Below are 17,510 nucleotides of genomic sequence, written 5' to 3' on the forward strand. Positions count from 1 at the left end.
GGGTTTGAACTCGCCACCTCTGGCATATGGGACCGGCACCCTACTGCTTGAGCCACAGGTGCCGCCTGGCACCCTCAAACTTTTTAAACAGGGGGCCAATTCACTGTCCCTCAGACCATTGGAGGGCCAGACTATAGTTTAAACAAAACAACTATGAACAAATTCCTATGCACACTGCACATATCTTATTTTGAAGTAAAAAACAAAATGGGAACAAATACATTTCACACCACTTCATTTGGCCCATGGGCCGCAGTTTGAGGAAGCCTGGTCTAAAATATCTTCACTTAGTTTAATCGTGGAGGATCTATCCAACACTATCAATGGTGTGTTAAAATATCCGACTGTTATAGGGCAGGAAAATATCAAATTTTTCATGTCTGTTCAGGTCTCCTTTATGAATTGAGGATCATTCTGGTTGGGTGCATAAATGTTAATAATTGAAATCTCTTTATGTTGAGTGTTTCCCTTGACAAATATGAAGTGACCATCCTTATCTTTCCTTGCCATTATTGGTTTAAAGACTATTGTATCTGCGAAATAAATTGTGACTCTTGTTTTTTTTCTGATTTCCATTTGACTAAATTATAGATGTCCATCCCTTTACCTTGAGTGTATTTTTATCTTTTAAGTTAAGGTGGGTCTCTTGTATGCAACGGATATCTGGTCTGAGTTTATGTATCCAGTCAGCCAACCTATGCCTCTTTTGTTTGTTTGTTTGTTCTTAGTTTTTTTTTTGGCTGGGGCTGAATTTGAACCCGCCACATCTGGTATATGGGGCTGGCGCCCTACTCCTTTGAACCATTAAGACATTCATATTAATTGAGAAATTTGGGTGTCATGTTTTTCAAATGTCTAGTGAAACTTTTAGTCCTTTCCCTACTGTGGAAGTTAGGTTTTGTTTGAAAGTTTCTGGATGGGTTTACTTTCACTGTGGACTATTCTGCTGGTCATTATGGAGGATGGGACTGAGAATATCCTGGTGAGCTGGTTTAGTTATGGCAAATTTCTTCAACATTTTTATGTCATTAAAGTATTTGATTTCTCCATTATAGATGAAGCTTAGTTCATCTGGATACAGGATCCTTGGCTGGAAGTTATTTTGTTTTAGGAGATTGATGATCAAAGACCAACCTCTTCTGGCTTGGAAGGTTTCACTGAGAGATCTACAGTCATTATGATATTTCTCCAATTCTATGTAATGCTTTTCTTATGTCTGGCTGCTTACAGAATTTTTGTCATCATCTTAACTTAGGCAAAGTTAATTACAATGTGCTTAGGAGATGCTTTATTTGTATTGACTCATGGTGGGGTTCTGAAACTGCTGTCTGAATTTCAGTATCCCTTGCAATGTTTGGGAAATTCTCCTCCATAATCTCTTGGAGTAGAGCATGTGTGCCTTTAGGAACATCCTCTTCTCCTCCAGGAACTCCTATAAGACCAATGTTTGATCTTTTGGTATGGTCCTCAACTCTCTTAGAGAAAGATCCCATCTGTTTGTCTCTTTGAACCTTTGAGCACGTTCAAAAGCTTTGTCTTCAATTTCAGAAATCCTTTCTTTTGCTTGCTCCACTGTATTACTGAGGGATTCTACTAAATTTCGGAGCTCCTCAAATAATTTTTTCATTTCACTGAGCTCTGTTATCTGCTTTTTCATTATGTTTATATCCTTGGTAAATTTCTCTTTGGATTCATTTACTTCTAGAGACACCTTTTGTACAACTTTTTGGATTTCAATATCCATCTTTTGCTCCAATTTATTCATCTTATTTGCCATCCATACTGTGAATTATATTTCTGACATTTTGGCCATTAGTTTATGAATGTTATCTTCTGACATATGCCTTTTGTCATTCCTTTGGGGATTTGATTTTATCTGATTATTCATGTTGCCATAGTTATTTCTCTGGTTCTGTCCCATGTTTATTTTCCATAGTTTGGGTATTAAAACTGGAAGGGTTTGATTGAATTGGGGGTTCCAGGAATGTATTTAATTAGCCTTATACCAAAGAGCAGGGATTAGTGATTGTGGATTTTTCCTTGCAGCTTTACAGAGGTCCCTTTCAGGCCTGCATCTAGAGACTCTGAGAACCAAATTGGTGTGATAGGGTAGCTGGCTCTGACCTGTAGTCAGCTGGCCGCTATCCAATCCTACTGAGTAACAAGTTGAGGCTACAATCTCAGCTAGGGTGATATACAGGGAACTGATGTTCCCCGCCCCTCCCTAGCAACTATTGCAAGAGGAGTCAGTCTCTCCCAGTTCAACACAACCTTGGTTTAAACTTGGAGAGTCACCAGGTGGACTTCCCAAGATGATAGTTCCAAAATCAATTATCCCAGGCATTACAAATCACTACATAACTGCAAGAGCTCGATTGGTAACCAGCAACTTGGTGGGAGGGTTCCACAGGCACCTCGGACCCAGAAAAACAAGATGCTGGAGTTTGACTCTGCCTGGTGGTCAAGGTGTTGGGAAGACTCATCCAGGCCAAGAGTTAGGCCAGACGAATTGGTGCCTCCTTCACCCTATGCCACAGACTCCATCCCACCCCTGGTAACCCCATAGGGCTATAGTCTGGTTCCCTTAAGTGGGTGGAAACAACATAGTTATGGGCCTGCCTGAGACAAGGTGGAACAGTACCTGCTCCGTGTAATACTCTGCCACCAGAGGAACCTCGTGAGTCTGAATCCCAGACTAGCATTAAATCCCTAGCTAGTTAAATCCCTCTAGCATTTAACGGTTTCTGGGAAGTGCAGCATCAGTCACAGTCCCTGGGTGTGTTCACCACTATCCATGGGCGTGCGCTGCCATTGCGTGTATTTTTTTGTTTACCAAGTCAGTGTCTCTGACCCAACCCCAAACTGCCAGGGGCAGATACAGCCACTGGGAGTCTTTTGTGCTCACAGTTGTTGTGACTCAGACCCAGCCCTGCCTGGGCTGGGCCCACCATTGCAAGTATTCTCACGAAGTTTGTGATTCTGTCCTGGATGTGCTCCACTGCAGGTTGAGCATATTTTGAGTCCACAGAAGCTGCAACTCTGACTCAGCCCTGCCCGGGGTGGGTGCTGACACTGTGTGAGTTCTCTCATCTCAGTCCCGGCTTGCCCCGCTCAGGCAGGAACCACCATAAGCATAATCCTACCTCACAGAGCCTATGTTTGTGTCCCAGTTCTGCTCCACCCATGGTTGCCCCCAGGGCAGAGGCTCAGCTCCTTCTGGTTGCCAAGAGAAACAGGAAGCGCTACCCAAATTCCACACCAGGAATGTGAACCCTATTGCTGCCACTATGCTCTGCTGTGGACCACATTACTTCCTCTCCCACTTGGCTCCCTCATTCCACAATGCCCACATTACACCCATGCTTCAGTTTTAGCAGACTTGTAGCACCCCACGCCATGCCCATACCTCTCAATAATTGCCCAACAATCTGGACTCTGCAGGGGACAGGCTTCCAGAATGCAGGGTGTGGGTGGAAGGGTGGGCTAGGAGTTCAGAATTGTGGGTAGAATATATGTTCAGTTTTATGCCTGATGGAAGAATGCCGAGGCTCACAAGTGGGATCTCTTTGGAGAAGAAGATCTGGTTTTTAGAGCCTCTGTCCTGTGGGATAAAAAAAGAGATTTGAACTCTTCTTGCTTGTTTGTAGATACCTCACTTCCAGCAGTTCTCATGGGGGAGGGGACTCTCATCTGCTTGGTGATGGGTTTTGTACCTATAGTTTGTTTTCCTGGGGTCACAGCTCACCTCAGCAGGGTGATCTGCACTCCCCAATCTTCTCTCCTAGTTCAGCTCCAAACTATTAGCTTTGATGAGAAACTTCTGTTCTTTATCAGTCCTCTGGACGGGAAACTCAGTGGAAACCTGTCTCCAGTCACCCATCTTTCCCCCTCCCATTTTGGAAATTCTTATCATGGTTTTATGAGCTCAATAGAAGGTTTCAAATTTGTATATTGTCCATTGTTTGTCTCATTTTTGGCTGGTAATGATATCATATACAGATTTCTACATCCCTATAAAAGAGTTAGTTAAACTTATTTGAAATGTGGAAATGGACCACTTAATAAAATTGACCAAATCTTGGGCTTTAAAGCAAATCATAACAAATTCCAAATATGATTTCACAGGGTATATTGTTTTCCATCGAGGAAAAAAAGGAAGAAAACTATTTTTAAAAAGCAGACTCTCCAGCTGTTCTGAAATTAAATATTTATTGCACATGTCCAGAACTTTAATAAAACTAGTGAAACACACTCATGTCACACAAAGGGGATGGTTGGGTCACCTTTGACTTGGGGGTTCCTCATCATGTTTCCCAGTGCTCCATGCAGACCCTGGTAAACATATTACACAGTAATGTTCCTCTTCTCAGATCAATGGGGTTCATCCAAGAGAGAACTTGAAACCTATGTGACTTCTGGTAAATCATAGTAGAGATGGATGGAGAACACAGGAACAGCTGTATGCTCTAGCAGAGCTTGGATCTAATGAAGACATCTTTCCTGCCTACCCTATTGTGCCTCAGTCCATTTGGGCAGCTATAACAAAGTACCATTGATTATTTGGCTTATTAACAACGGAAATTTATTTCTCACAGTACTGGAGGTTGGAAGTTGAAGATCAAGGTGCCAACATGGTATTTTACAGAGAAAAAGGCAGGTATAAATAGCCTACTAACCTTCATTCCTGCAAAATACCTTACATAAACTAAGCCAAGTTTCTGATGACTATTAATTTACTTTACATTTTATCGTTTCCTGCCAATGCCTCTTATTTCTGGAGGAAAATAATTTAAAAATGAAAATCTCAAAGATGGCTGACTGGAAGCAACCTCCAACATAGACTCCTGTCCAGAGAGAAGGATAATATCAAGAGGGTATCCAATTGAGCTGAAGACAGGAAGCCCAGCTGATAGAGAAGAGAAATAACTACAGGTCACCCCTGCTGAGGCAAGCTGAGATTCTAAGACTACAATCTTCAGGTACAAAACTCAACTGAAAGGAAAAATGCCCGACCCCTCCCCCAAGAAAGCTGCAGGTATTTTTTTTTTTCCTTTTCCTTTGCTCTTTGTTTGCTTCTGTGGGATTTCTAGAGGCGTGTAGTGAACTGAGGATCTTTTGTCTCAAACCACGGGTGCGAGTAGTAAGAAATGGGGACTATTTCCTCCAGAGGGATCCTGCGGTGACTCTGAACCTTCTATTACCAGGCAGAAAAATTGAACTAACATTTTCCCTGCCATTCTGAACTTTCACGCCACCCTTCCCCCCTCACTGGATAAACCATATCCCTAAACCCTGCAGAGTCTGAGGGAGGAGGCTCATGAGCAGCGCCCCTCCAAGCCTGCCCGACCGAGTGCCCTGACCCCCACTCAGCCTGTTCCCTGCACCCTCCCTGTCTCCAAGCCACACCATGCTCCCAGTGCCCTCCCTGCCTCTGTGCCATGCCACGCCCACTCAGAGACTGGCGAGGACTCATGCCACTTCCCGCCCACCTGTACCCCGCCCTTCTGGAGACCACTGAAGCTGCACACCATGTCCCCTGCCTGCCTCTGCATGAGGCCCCCACCTGACCAGAATCACCAGTGGACTACAGTTCTCCTTGCTGAAGTCACCACGTGCTGAATACTGCCAGAATCACATGCAGTGTACCCCGCCCTGCTGCCAGATCTGTGTGCAGCATCCTCCTCCAGCTGCTCCTACAACCAGAATTCTCTGGCTTTGGCAATGTCAGTGGAGCTGTGCAGGGGCACTTCCCACAAAGATCCAGCAACAATATAGTGATCATGCTGGGGTCTAATCTTGGAGAAACACCCCCCCCAACTCTATGCACTGCCAGAGGAAACCAGAAGTCACTCTATAGGGACACCAGTGCTGCAGAATGGCAGGGGCAAAGGCACGATGGCTGAGGGAGATAAGCATTTGCTGGCCTGGTACCCCCCAGAATTAGATTGAGCCCAAGTGGAACAGTAGCCAGTGGATATTGAACACCCAAGGCAGACAGGCCTCAGCTCTCCCAGCTGGCTGTTAGCCGAGGACAGTGGCCGGGCCTTGGGGGCATTAACCTTCCTTTTACTCTGACAGGTGCTAAGCCCTAGCACTTTTCATTATTGGATGGAACAAGACTACAGCCCTGTGGGGTCACCAGTGATAGGGAGTGAAAAAGGAAGAAAGTGGAGAAAGAGACTCAGCCCCCTGGTTCTACTGTGTTACTGGGCGGGCCTTTCTGAATCCGTAGAGCACCAGAGAGAGGAAAATCTGAGCAGCCAGTAGACCTCTGCTATCTTGCTGCTGGAAAGCATTCAAATTCTCCCACCTGAGAGTTCGTACTGACAGGGTAAATTGGTTCATTACCCCTAACTTGACATAATCACCCAAGGACCTTCTAGGATGATACCCTCATTGTGTAGTAACAAGAAGGGTTAATTTTCCCATTCCAGTTGTTGTCTGGGGACGTGGAGTTTCTTAATTGCTTGTATTTCTTCACAGCTAAGACTTCACCAGAGTCACTGATCCACCAGGATCGGACAAGAACTAGTTGAATACAAGATTGAGTCACCTAAACTCACCACAACAAGCAGGTTTCCCCAACCTCAGAATATAACACTGTGCAGGTCCTTTGCAAAGCTAAAGGGTAAAAACCTGCAGTCATCAGTCCCAAATCCTTAACAAAGGGCTAGTTTACCACAACTCCAGGAAACCCCAATCCAATCTCACCTTACCAGACCACCTAGTCAACAGTGAAAAACAATCATGAGGTGGAATCAGTGGAAAAACTCTGGCAACATGAACAATCAGAGTAGATCAACTTCCCCAAGAAACAATAAAGCAGGTGCAGCAGAAGATCCTATTCACAAACAAATTGCTGAGATGTCAGAAATCGAGTTCAGAATTTGGATAGCAAATAGGATCAACAAAATGGAAGAAATGATAATATCAGAATTTAAAGCAGAAATTCAAAAAATGTCTCAAGAATTTAGTGAATTTAAAGACAAAATGACCGAAGATTTTGACACATTAAAGCAAGAATTTGCAGCCCTCAAAATCTAAAAAATACAGTAGAATCCCTCAGTAACAGAATAGAGCCGGCAGAAGAAAGGATCTCCAATATTGAAGACAAAGCTTTTGAATGCTCCCAAACACTCAAAGAGGAAAAAAAGTGGAAAACAAAAACGGATCATTCTCTCAGAGAGCTCTGAGACAATTCGAAGAGGTGTAATATTCGCCTTATAGGAATACCTGAAAGTGCTGAGGTTGCTGCAAAAGATACAGATGTTTTGCTTCATGAAATAATTAAAGAGAATTTTTCAGACATTCCCAGAGACTCTGAAATTCAGATAGCAGACAGTTTCAGAAAACCAGAACTACTCAACCCAAATAAAAATTCTCATAGGCATATTATAATTAATTTTGCTAAATTCAATATGAAGGAGAAAATTCTGAAAGCTGTAAGATGTAAGAAAACCATTACATACAAGGGGAAGAACATTAGAATAACTGTAGATCTCTCCGCTGAAACCTTTCAAGCTAGAAGGGGGTGGTCATCATCAACCCCTTTAATCTCCTTAAACAAAATAACTTTCAACCCAGGATCCTATATCCAGCTAAACTGAGTTTCATCTATGATGGAGAACTTAAATAATTTAATGACATTCACATGTTGAAGAAATTTACCATAACTAAACCAGCTCTTCAGGATATTCTCAGACTTATCCTCCATAATGAACAACACAATCCTCCACCTCCAAAGTAAAATCTCTCAAAAACTTTTGATCAAATTCTAACTTCCATAGTGACAAAAGGATTAAAAATGTCCACTGGACTTTCAAGAAACTCGACACCCAAAACTCTGTCTGGTTTATCATTACTCTCAATTAATGTGAATGGCTTAAATTGCTCTCTAAAGAGACACAGGTTGCCTAACTGGATATAAAAACTCAGGCCAGACATCTGCTGAATTCAAAAATTTCACCCTACTTTAAAAGATAAACATACACTCAGGGTGAAGGGATGGTCATCTATAATTCAGGCAAATGGAAATCAGAGAAAAGCAGGTGTTGCAATTTTATTCGCAGATACAATAGGCTTTAAACCAATCAAAGTAAGAAAAGACAATTATGGTCACTTATTATTTGTTAAGGGCAACACTCAACATGATGAGATTTCAATTATCAATATCTATGCACCCAACCAGAATGCACCTCCATTTATAAGAGAAACTCTAACTGACATGAGCAACTTGATTTCGCCCAACACCATAATTGTTGGACACTTGAACACTCCTCTGGTAGTGTTGGATAGGTCCTCAAAAAAGAAGCTAAGCAAAGAAATTTTAGAATTAAACTCAACCATTCAACATATGCATCTAATAGACATCTATAGAACATTTCATCCTAGCAAAACCAAATATACATTCTTCTCATCAACCTATGGATCATCCTCCAAAATTTATAACATCTTAGGTCACAAATTATTCCTTGTATTTTCTTGGACCACCACTGAATTAAAGTTGAACTCAGTAACAACAGGAATCTTCACACGCATACAAAAACATGGAAACTAAATAACCTCATGCTGAATGATAGTTGGGTCATAGACGAGATTAAGAAGGAAACTACCAAATTTTTGGAACAAAACAATAATGAAGAAATGAACTATCAGATCCTCTGGGATACAGAAAAGGCAGTCCTAAGGGGAAAATTTATAGTGTTGGAAGCCTTCCTCAAGAGAATGGAAAGAGAGGTAGTCAATAACTTAATGGGTCATCTCAAGCAACTGGAAAAGGAAGAAATTTCCAACGCTAAAACCAGCACAAGAAAAGAAATGATTAAAATTAGAGCAGAACTTAATGAAATTGAAAACAAAAGAATCATACAACAGATCAATCAATCGAAGAGTTGGTTTTTTAAAAAGGTCAATAAAACAGATAAACCGTCGGCTAATCTAATGAGAAGTAGAAGAGTAAAATCCCTAATTTCATCAATCAGAAATGATAAAGGCCAAATAACAACAGACTCCTCAGAAATTCAGCAAATCCTTAATGAATACTACATAAAACTCTACTCTCATAAGTATGAAAATATGAAGGAAATAGATCAATAATTGAAAGCATGCTACCCTCCCAGACTTAGCAAAAAAAGTAGAAATGTTGAACAAGCCTATAACAAGCTCGAAAATAGCATCGACTATAAGAAATCTCCCCAAAAATAAAGCCCGGAACCAGATGGCTTCATATCAGAATTCTATCAAACCTTTAAATAGGAACTAGTACCTATATTACTTAATCTTTTCCAAAAAATAGAAAAAGAAGGAATACTTTCCAACTCATTCTATGAAGCAAATATCACTCTAATACCCAAACGAGGAAAAGACCCAACAAGAAAAGAAAATTATAGACCGATATCTCTAATGAATATTTATGCAAAAATATTCAATAAGATCCTAGCAAACAGAATTCAACAACACATCAAACAAATTATACACCACAACCCAGGGTCCCAAGGATGGTTCAATATACATAAATCCATAAATATAATACATCACATAAACAAATTAAAAAACAAAGACCATATGATTCTCTCAATTGATGCAGAAAAAGCTTAGACAATATTCAGCATCCTTTCTTGATCAGAACACTTAAGAAAATGGGTATAGAAGGAACATCTATTAAACTGATATAGGCCATCTACAGCAAACCCACAGCCAATATCATAGTGCATGGAGTAAAATTGAAATCATTTCCACTCAGATCAAGAACCAGGCAAGGATTCCCACTGTCTCCACTGCTTTTTAACATTTTAATGGAAGTCTTAGCCACTGCAATCAGGCAAGAGAAGGCAATCAAGGGGATCTAAATGGGGCCAGAGGAGATCAAATTGTCACTCTTCGCAGATGATATGATTATATATCTGGAAAACCCCTGGGAATCAACTACAAAACTCCTAGAAGTGATCAAGGAATATAGTAACATCTCAGGATACAAAAATTAACACTCATAAATCTGTAGCCTTTATATACACCAACAATAGTCAAGGGGAAAAAAAAACAATCAAAGATTCTATTCCCTTTACAATAGTGCCACAGAAGATGAAATAATTGGGAGTCATTAACTAAGGACATGAAAGATCTCTATAAAGAGAACTATGAAACTCTGAGAGAAGAATAGCTGAAGACTTTGCCAAATGGAAAAGTACACCATGCTCATGGCTGGGAGGAATCAACATTGTTAAAATGTCTGTATTACCTAAAGCAATTTCAAGATTTAACATGATCCCTATTAAAGCACCTCTTTCATATTTTAAGGACCTGGAAAAATTAGTACTTCATTATATATGGAAACAGAAAAAACCTTGAATAGCCAAGACATTACTAAGAAATATAAACAAATTGGGAGGAATCACTCTTCCAGACTTCAGACTATATTATAAATTGATAGTGATCAAAACAACATGGTACTGGCACAAAAATAGAGAGGTAGATGTATAGAACAGAATTGAAGACCAAGAGGTGAACCCAGACACTTACTGTCATTTGATTTTTAATAAGCATATTAAAAATATAAATTGGGAGAAAGATTCCCTATTCAATAAATGATGCTGGATGAATTGGCTGACAAGTTGTAGAAGACTGAAACTGGACCCACACCTTTCTCCTCTAACAAAAATTGACTCTCACTGGTTAAAGGTCTTAAACTTAAGACATGAAACTATAAATATTCTTAGAAAGAGTGCAGGGGAAACACTTGAGAAAATTAGCCTGGGAGAATACTTCATGCAGAAGACACCCGGGCAATTGAAGCAACATTAAAAATACATTACTGGGATCTAATCAAATTAAAAATCTTCTGCACTGCCGAGAACACACTAAGTAAAGCAAATAGACATCCCTCAGAATGGGAGAGGATTTTTGCAAGTTATACTACCGATAAAGGTCTAATGACCAGAATCCACAGAGAATTCAAACTTATTACTAATAAAAAAACAAGTGATCCCATTTCATTGTGGGCAAGGGACATGAACAGAAGCTTCTCTGAAGAAGACAGGCACATGGCCTACACATACATGAAAAAAATGCTCATCATCTTTAATCATCAAAGAAATGCAAACCAAAACTACTCTGAGATACCATCTAACTCCAGTAAGAGTAGCCTGCATCACAAAATCCCAAAACAACAGATGTTGGCATGGATGTGGAGAAAAGGGAATACTTCTGCACTGCTGGTGGGAATGTGCTAGTATGTTCCTTTTGGAAGGAAGTTTGGAGAACACTCAGGGATCTAAATGTAGACCTGCCGTTTGATCCTGCAATTCCTCTTCTAGTTATATATCCAAAGGACCAAAAATCATTTGGCAATAAAGATATTTGCACCAGATTGTTCATTGCAGCTCAATTCATAATTTCCAAGTCATGGAAGAAGACCAAGTGCCCATCGACCCATGAATGGATTACTAAATTGTGGTATATGTACACCATGGAATACTATGCAGCAGTAAAAAAAAATGGAGACTTTACCTCCTTTGTGTTTACATGGATGGAGCTGGAAAATATTCTTCTTAGTAAAGTATCTCAGGAATGGAAAAAAAAAGTATTCAATGTACTCAGTACTACTGTGAAACCAATTTATAATAACTCACACTTGCATATGAAAAATGTAACACAACTTTAGTCTATGATGAAAGAGGGAATGGGAGGGTGAGGGATGAAGAGGGGGTGGGAGGGATAATAGGGGATAGTAGGGGGACCACAACTATGAAGCACATTCCAAGTACAAGTTGGTTCTATCATATGTAGAAAACAAATGTCCTAATGCTATAATTGGATAAATGAGATGAAAGCTATGCTGAGTAGTATGATGTAAACACTCTAATTTGTACAAATAATCAACACACTGAAATGGGCATAAACATATTTATGATCTATGTACAAAATACTTAATAAAAATAAATTAAAAAATAACCAAAGACTTCAATGGACATTCTCAAAAGAAGACATACAAACAGCTGACATACAAATACCAAAATATTCAATACCTCAAATTATCAGAGAAATGCTAATTAAAATCGTGGAGATACCCCTCACACCTCTTAGACTGGCTATTTCCAAGAAGATGGATGATAGTGTTGATGAGGATATGAAGAAAGGGAAATTCTTGTACCCTGATGGTGGTATTATAAATAGGTATAGCCACCCATTTTGATAAACACTATAGAGATCCTTGAAAAAAACTAGGAGTAGGATTATCATATACTCCATAAATCCTACTATTAGGTATGCACATAGACCCAAAGAAATTGAAATCAACATGCAGATAAGATGTCTGCCATCTCAAGTTTATTGCAGCATTTTTAAAATAGTCAAAATATGGAGGTGTCCTAAGTGTCCGTTAACATATGAATAGATTTTAGAAATGTGGCATATATACACAAGGTACATTATTCAGCATTAAAAAAAAAAAAAGAAGAAATTATGTCATTTGCAAAAACATGGATGACCCTAGAGGAAATAATGTTAAGTGAAATAAGCCAAGATTAGAGAAATAAATACCATGTGGTCTCGCTTATAGACAGAATCTAAAAATGTCAAACTGAGAGTAGACTGGTGGTTGTCAGCGACTGGAGGGGAGGGATTTGATAGAGAAAAGGGAGACAGTGATTCATGAATGAGTAGCTACAGTTAGATTGGAGGGAAAAGCTCTGGTATTGCACATCATGGTGACTACAAACATGTGTATATATACCACATTTTTGAAATTTTTTCATGTGTTTATGAACACTGAGGACATTTCTATATCTTGACTACTGTATATAATGCTGCAATGAATGTGAGAGTAAAGATACCTTATTTGCATGTTAATTTCATTTTTTTGAATCTATATTTATATCCAGTAATAGAATTGCTGGATTATATGATAATTCTCTTTTTAGTTTTTTTGAAAGTCTTTGTAGTGTTTATCAAAATAGCCATTCCTTTTTACAGTGCAATTGTCAGGGTACAAGAGTTACCTTTTATTTATAATAATGAAATACGTATTTCAAAATAACTAAAAGATAATTTTAAATATTCTCTCCACAAAGAAATGATAAATATTTGAGATGATGGCTATGGTGATTTGATTTATTCTACAATGATCATTGTAGAATGATCATTCTACAATGTATACATGTATCAAAACGTCACATTGTACTCTATAAATGTATACAATTATTATTTTCCCTTTCAAAATAAAATAAAACTTGAAAAGTAAAAAAAAAAAAAATGAACAACTCAATATAGTCCAATACATACTTTTTCTATCACTGACATACAACAGCAAATGCATGTATATCTCTACTATAGTTATTTATGCTTTATCATCTCTACTTTCCTAGTTAAAATGCATTACATAGGTCAGAACTTCCCCTGAATTACTGGGATAACATGCTGTATCATCCACAAACTTTCATTCTGTGCTGTGAGCAATGAGGGCACTGCACTCTGGAGACTCTGCCTCAAATGAAAAAAAAAAATACTTTCATTCTGATGCATGTGAAGGTTGGAGTCATTGTAACAATGATTTCCAGCTTTTGAGACAATGTTGAACTTATGCTTTCTATTTCCTTAATTCTGTGCTGGCTCACAGCCAAGTTCCATGCCATATGTCTCAGCAGAATCCAGCCTTTTTTGTCTTGCTGCCTCAAGGGCAGTGCAAACCGATGAAATCCAACCTTCCCTTAATCACAGCAGCCAGAGAATCTCAAGGATCCTAAATTTAAAATTGACCAATGTGCAGTCAAGTTATAGGTCTTAAAATTACTACACTATTGTAAAAGGATAGCATGACTCCTGAGTGTGACAGATTTTCTTACATTCGCATGCACTCCCGTAGGATACAACAGGAAATCATATCTGAACAAGACTATTGCCAGTCTTCCGGAGGACGCGCTTGTGGCAAAGACAAAGAAGTACTGTCATTTTGAAATCATGTAGGTACAATATGCCCCAAGTCAATAATCCACTCAAATTTCTCTACTTTCCTTTCAGTGCAATGTATAATCACCCTGTTCTTTCTCACAAAGTGAAAACTCAAGCATGCTTCTACATGACATACTTTGCAATCTTCCTTTCATATTGGCCTATGGTTTCTACAGAAAAGGCAGATAACAATTGTGGACACCTCAGAGAATGACATCTCACAAAAATGCTGCTTTTATTTGATTGGATATGTTGATGTGGAGAGTAAATAATGAAATATTGTGATGAATAATAGTACTTTCTTTTCAAATTATAAAGCTGATATAATACAAAGTAAAATGCAAAAAAAAAAGTCAGAAGCACTTTAAACAAAAGATGGCTTTGGCAGTGCTTTTTGCAAAATGCACATCATCCTCAAGAAGTAATTGGGGCAGATTTTGTATTTGTTTTCAAATTTACAACCTGCATCCCTCTGAATTTTCTAATCTGTTAACAGATCCAACTGTGAGAACAAAATAATCTTTCCATGGCAACAATTAACTCTTCAAGATCAGATGTGACTAATAAATGTTTTACTTTTTTTGCTTCTCGAAGAACCCAGATCACTGGATTTTTGTTCTATCTACTTTAACCAGATAGGCTTATGAAAAAAGCCTGTTATTTCCCAGAAAATACATTTTTCCTTTGCTCATTTGTTATTTTCCTTTGTTCTAGAGCTTTTCTATGCTTTTTAAATAAGAATTACCATAATAGTTTACTCAATACCATAACAAAATAAAAGTCTTCACATTCATGAAGCACTGAATTAATGTTAAAGTAATACCTTAATATCATGTTATTTTTTCATTACCCTTGTTGTTTAATTTACTTGTGGTTGTACCATCAAGTTCGCACTAGAGATAAATAAAAAGTACTAATCCCTCTAACACACTTAGAAAATTATATGCAATGTAATGTTTTTTTTTGGTAAGCCTTTTATTAAATAATTCCAAAAAATATATAATCAAGCATTTTAAATAATGTGCACATTCTTAATATTTGCAGGTAAGATAAATAACAGAAGGCAAAAGCAGATATACTATATTGCTTCTCTTTGGAAAGTCACCAGTATCATCCCCTACAGAAACATAAGTATTTTTAAAAAAATCCATGACTTTAAAGTAATTGTCACTTACTAAAAACAAATATTTAGCAATAACACAGCAGATGGATTTTCTGAAAAGACTAATATTTATAATATTTTACACCAAAATTAAGGCCCACAGCAGTATTTGGAAGAGTGGAGTGAGGGGAGAAAGGCATCTTTTCTCTAATTATGTCCTGGATCTGAGTTTTTTTCTTTAAACAATGTCACATTCAAAATTCAAACTTCCCCTTTTCCTATATAAAAACTGTGTTTCATTTGCAAGTGAGTCTCACATGCTCCGTTCCAGTCTAGGACATCTTCTTTGAGGCAATTTGGCTTAAGCCAGTATTTAACATTCCTGTGTCCCAGAATAAAAAAAAAAAATCCTTAAACTTTACAGCAAGGATACATATTGTTGTTCTACTGAAGCAATATACACATGTCAGAACTAATAATTAGAAGGAAAATGTCCATTCAAAGTATAGCAGGATATATTTAAGTATATACATATATGTATATGTTGTCACAGTTAGAGTTTAAAAAAAATTTCATTTGATATGTTCAGAATATTTCTATAATCCTAGTCTATAAATAACATTTTAAAATCTCAACTGATCAAAATTCAGTACAAGAATGTATCAAATTAAATAAATCTTCTAAACCTTTAAAAACAGGTACTCGAAGTCAATAAAGTTTGAGGTTTGTGTAAAGTGTATGCTCTCAATCCCTACTAATAGGGAAGGCAGAGTCTTCTAAATACAATAGGAGAGAAACTCCAAAACTTTGCAAGGAATTGGCAGCTCCTGGACTTCCTGAGTGGGCATCATTCTTTGGATAGGCATACAACATAAATGTTGAAGGCTATGGACTTCCTTGGAGTGGCCCCCAAATAGACACTTCCATCCTGTGTATCAGCAGCTAAAACACTGTCATCAGTAGAAAATAGCAAAGACTATGCCTCAAAGGTACAACTTGTCCTGCATAATCCACATTAATTCTCCAGAACGTCACCATTTTGTTATCATCAAGGCTTGCAATATGCAGTCCATCATGACCAAAAGATAAAGATCATACCCATCAGTCATTTGCTCCTCCAGCAAATATTGGAGTAGGTGGGGGAAACATATGCCCAAATTCCATTAGAATTTCTCCATTATATAGATCCCAAATATACACTTGGGTATCATAAGATGCAGTTGCCAGTAATGCTCCATAATGAGAAAAGTCACAAACTACAATATCATGGTGATATCCTTCTAGTTTCCATATCACGGTATTTTTATGCATATTCCAAAGGAAAACTGCTTTACTAGCTCCAACCAAACATATACACAGCTGTACACTCAGTTCTGATGCCCCCACAATACATTCATCATGTTCTCATCATCTTTCTGGTGCCATACTCGGAGAGTTTGGTCTCTTGAAGATGACACTAGGATCAAGCTCCCATGTGGAGCAAAAGTTAAATCTCTGACCACTTCAGTATGAAGCGATGAACCTCTATTAGGTTAAGGAGGAGTTTTCCTGAATATACATCCCATATTTTGATACACCGATTGTTTAACCCTGAGGCAAGGAGTAGCCAATCATGTCCAAATCTGAATCAATGTCATTCTATATTTACACAGCAATTCTCTTTTTCTGCATCTGAAGTCCCAAAATGTAGACTCCAGACACTATTTCCACAGTCTATAATATGTTCACAAGGCTTATTTTTCTGATCACCATCACTATTTTGCCTTGATAATCTTAAACTGCTTGAATTTGTAACATTCTTGGTGCCATGCATGACTAAGTTCTTAAGGAACTGGGACCACGGAACAGGCTTTACTGTATGATGTCCTTGCAACCAAGCAGAGCATGAACCGAATGGAGCAAAACCAAAGTCCAATTTTCATGAGCACATTTCTTATCGAAAGGAGCTGCTGGATCTAAAAGTTCACCTATAGTCTATGATCTCACTACGTTTTTCTCGTTTATCCTCGGGGGAAAGCTGGCCATCTATGGGGCACCGTCTGATCTGGGGACATGGTGCAAAAGCAACAACAGAGAAGAGAACAGCTAGTGCTGAGGGACATTACTTGGTCTCGGTTCCTCCTAGGCCAGGGAATGGAGGGGAGGGGCAGGGGCAGCCGCTGTGGGTTCTCTCAGCTACCCTGGGAAAGCTGCTGAAAGCTTGGAACCAAACTACACAGTCAAACACAGACAATATACCCTATACCCTGCATCCAACCTATGGACCATGACAGCACCCTCAATGCTATCCACAGCAAACGAAACAGTGTAGTCTGAAATTAGAATATATTAATAGTGACATAAATATTAACATTCAAATTGCTTGAACAAATAGAAGTCACTCAACTTCTCTTAATTGCTGACCTTATTCCTCTTCTGATTTGATTCAAGGAGCAGGAGGCATGCCCCTCTTCGAGATATGAAT

The 17,510-nt window shown here is 38.7% G+C and overlaps 1 pseudogene; it reads right to left on the reverse strand.

The window, feature by feature from the left end:
• Positions 1-15,822: 15,822 nt before the first annotated feature.
• LOC128577831 (WD repeat and SOCS box-containing protein 1-like) lies at positions 15,823-17,071 on the reverse strand (annotated as a pseudogene).
• Positions 17,072-17,510: the final 439 nt, after the last annotated feature.

This window comes from Nycticebus coucang, chromosome X, assembly GCF_027406575.1.
Source record: "Nycticebus coucang isolate mNycCou1 chromosome X, mNycCou1.pri, whole genome shotgun sequence".
NCBI classification, from domain to species: Eukaryota; Metazoa; Chordata; class Mammalia; order Primates; family Lorisidae; genus Nycticebus; species Nycticebus coucang.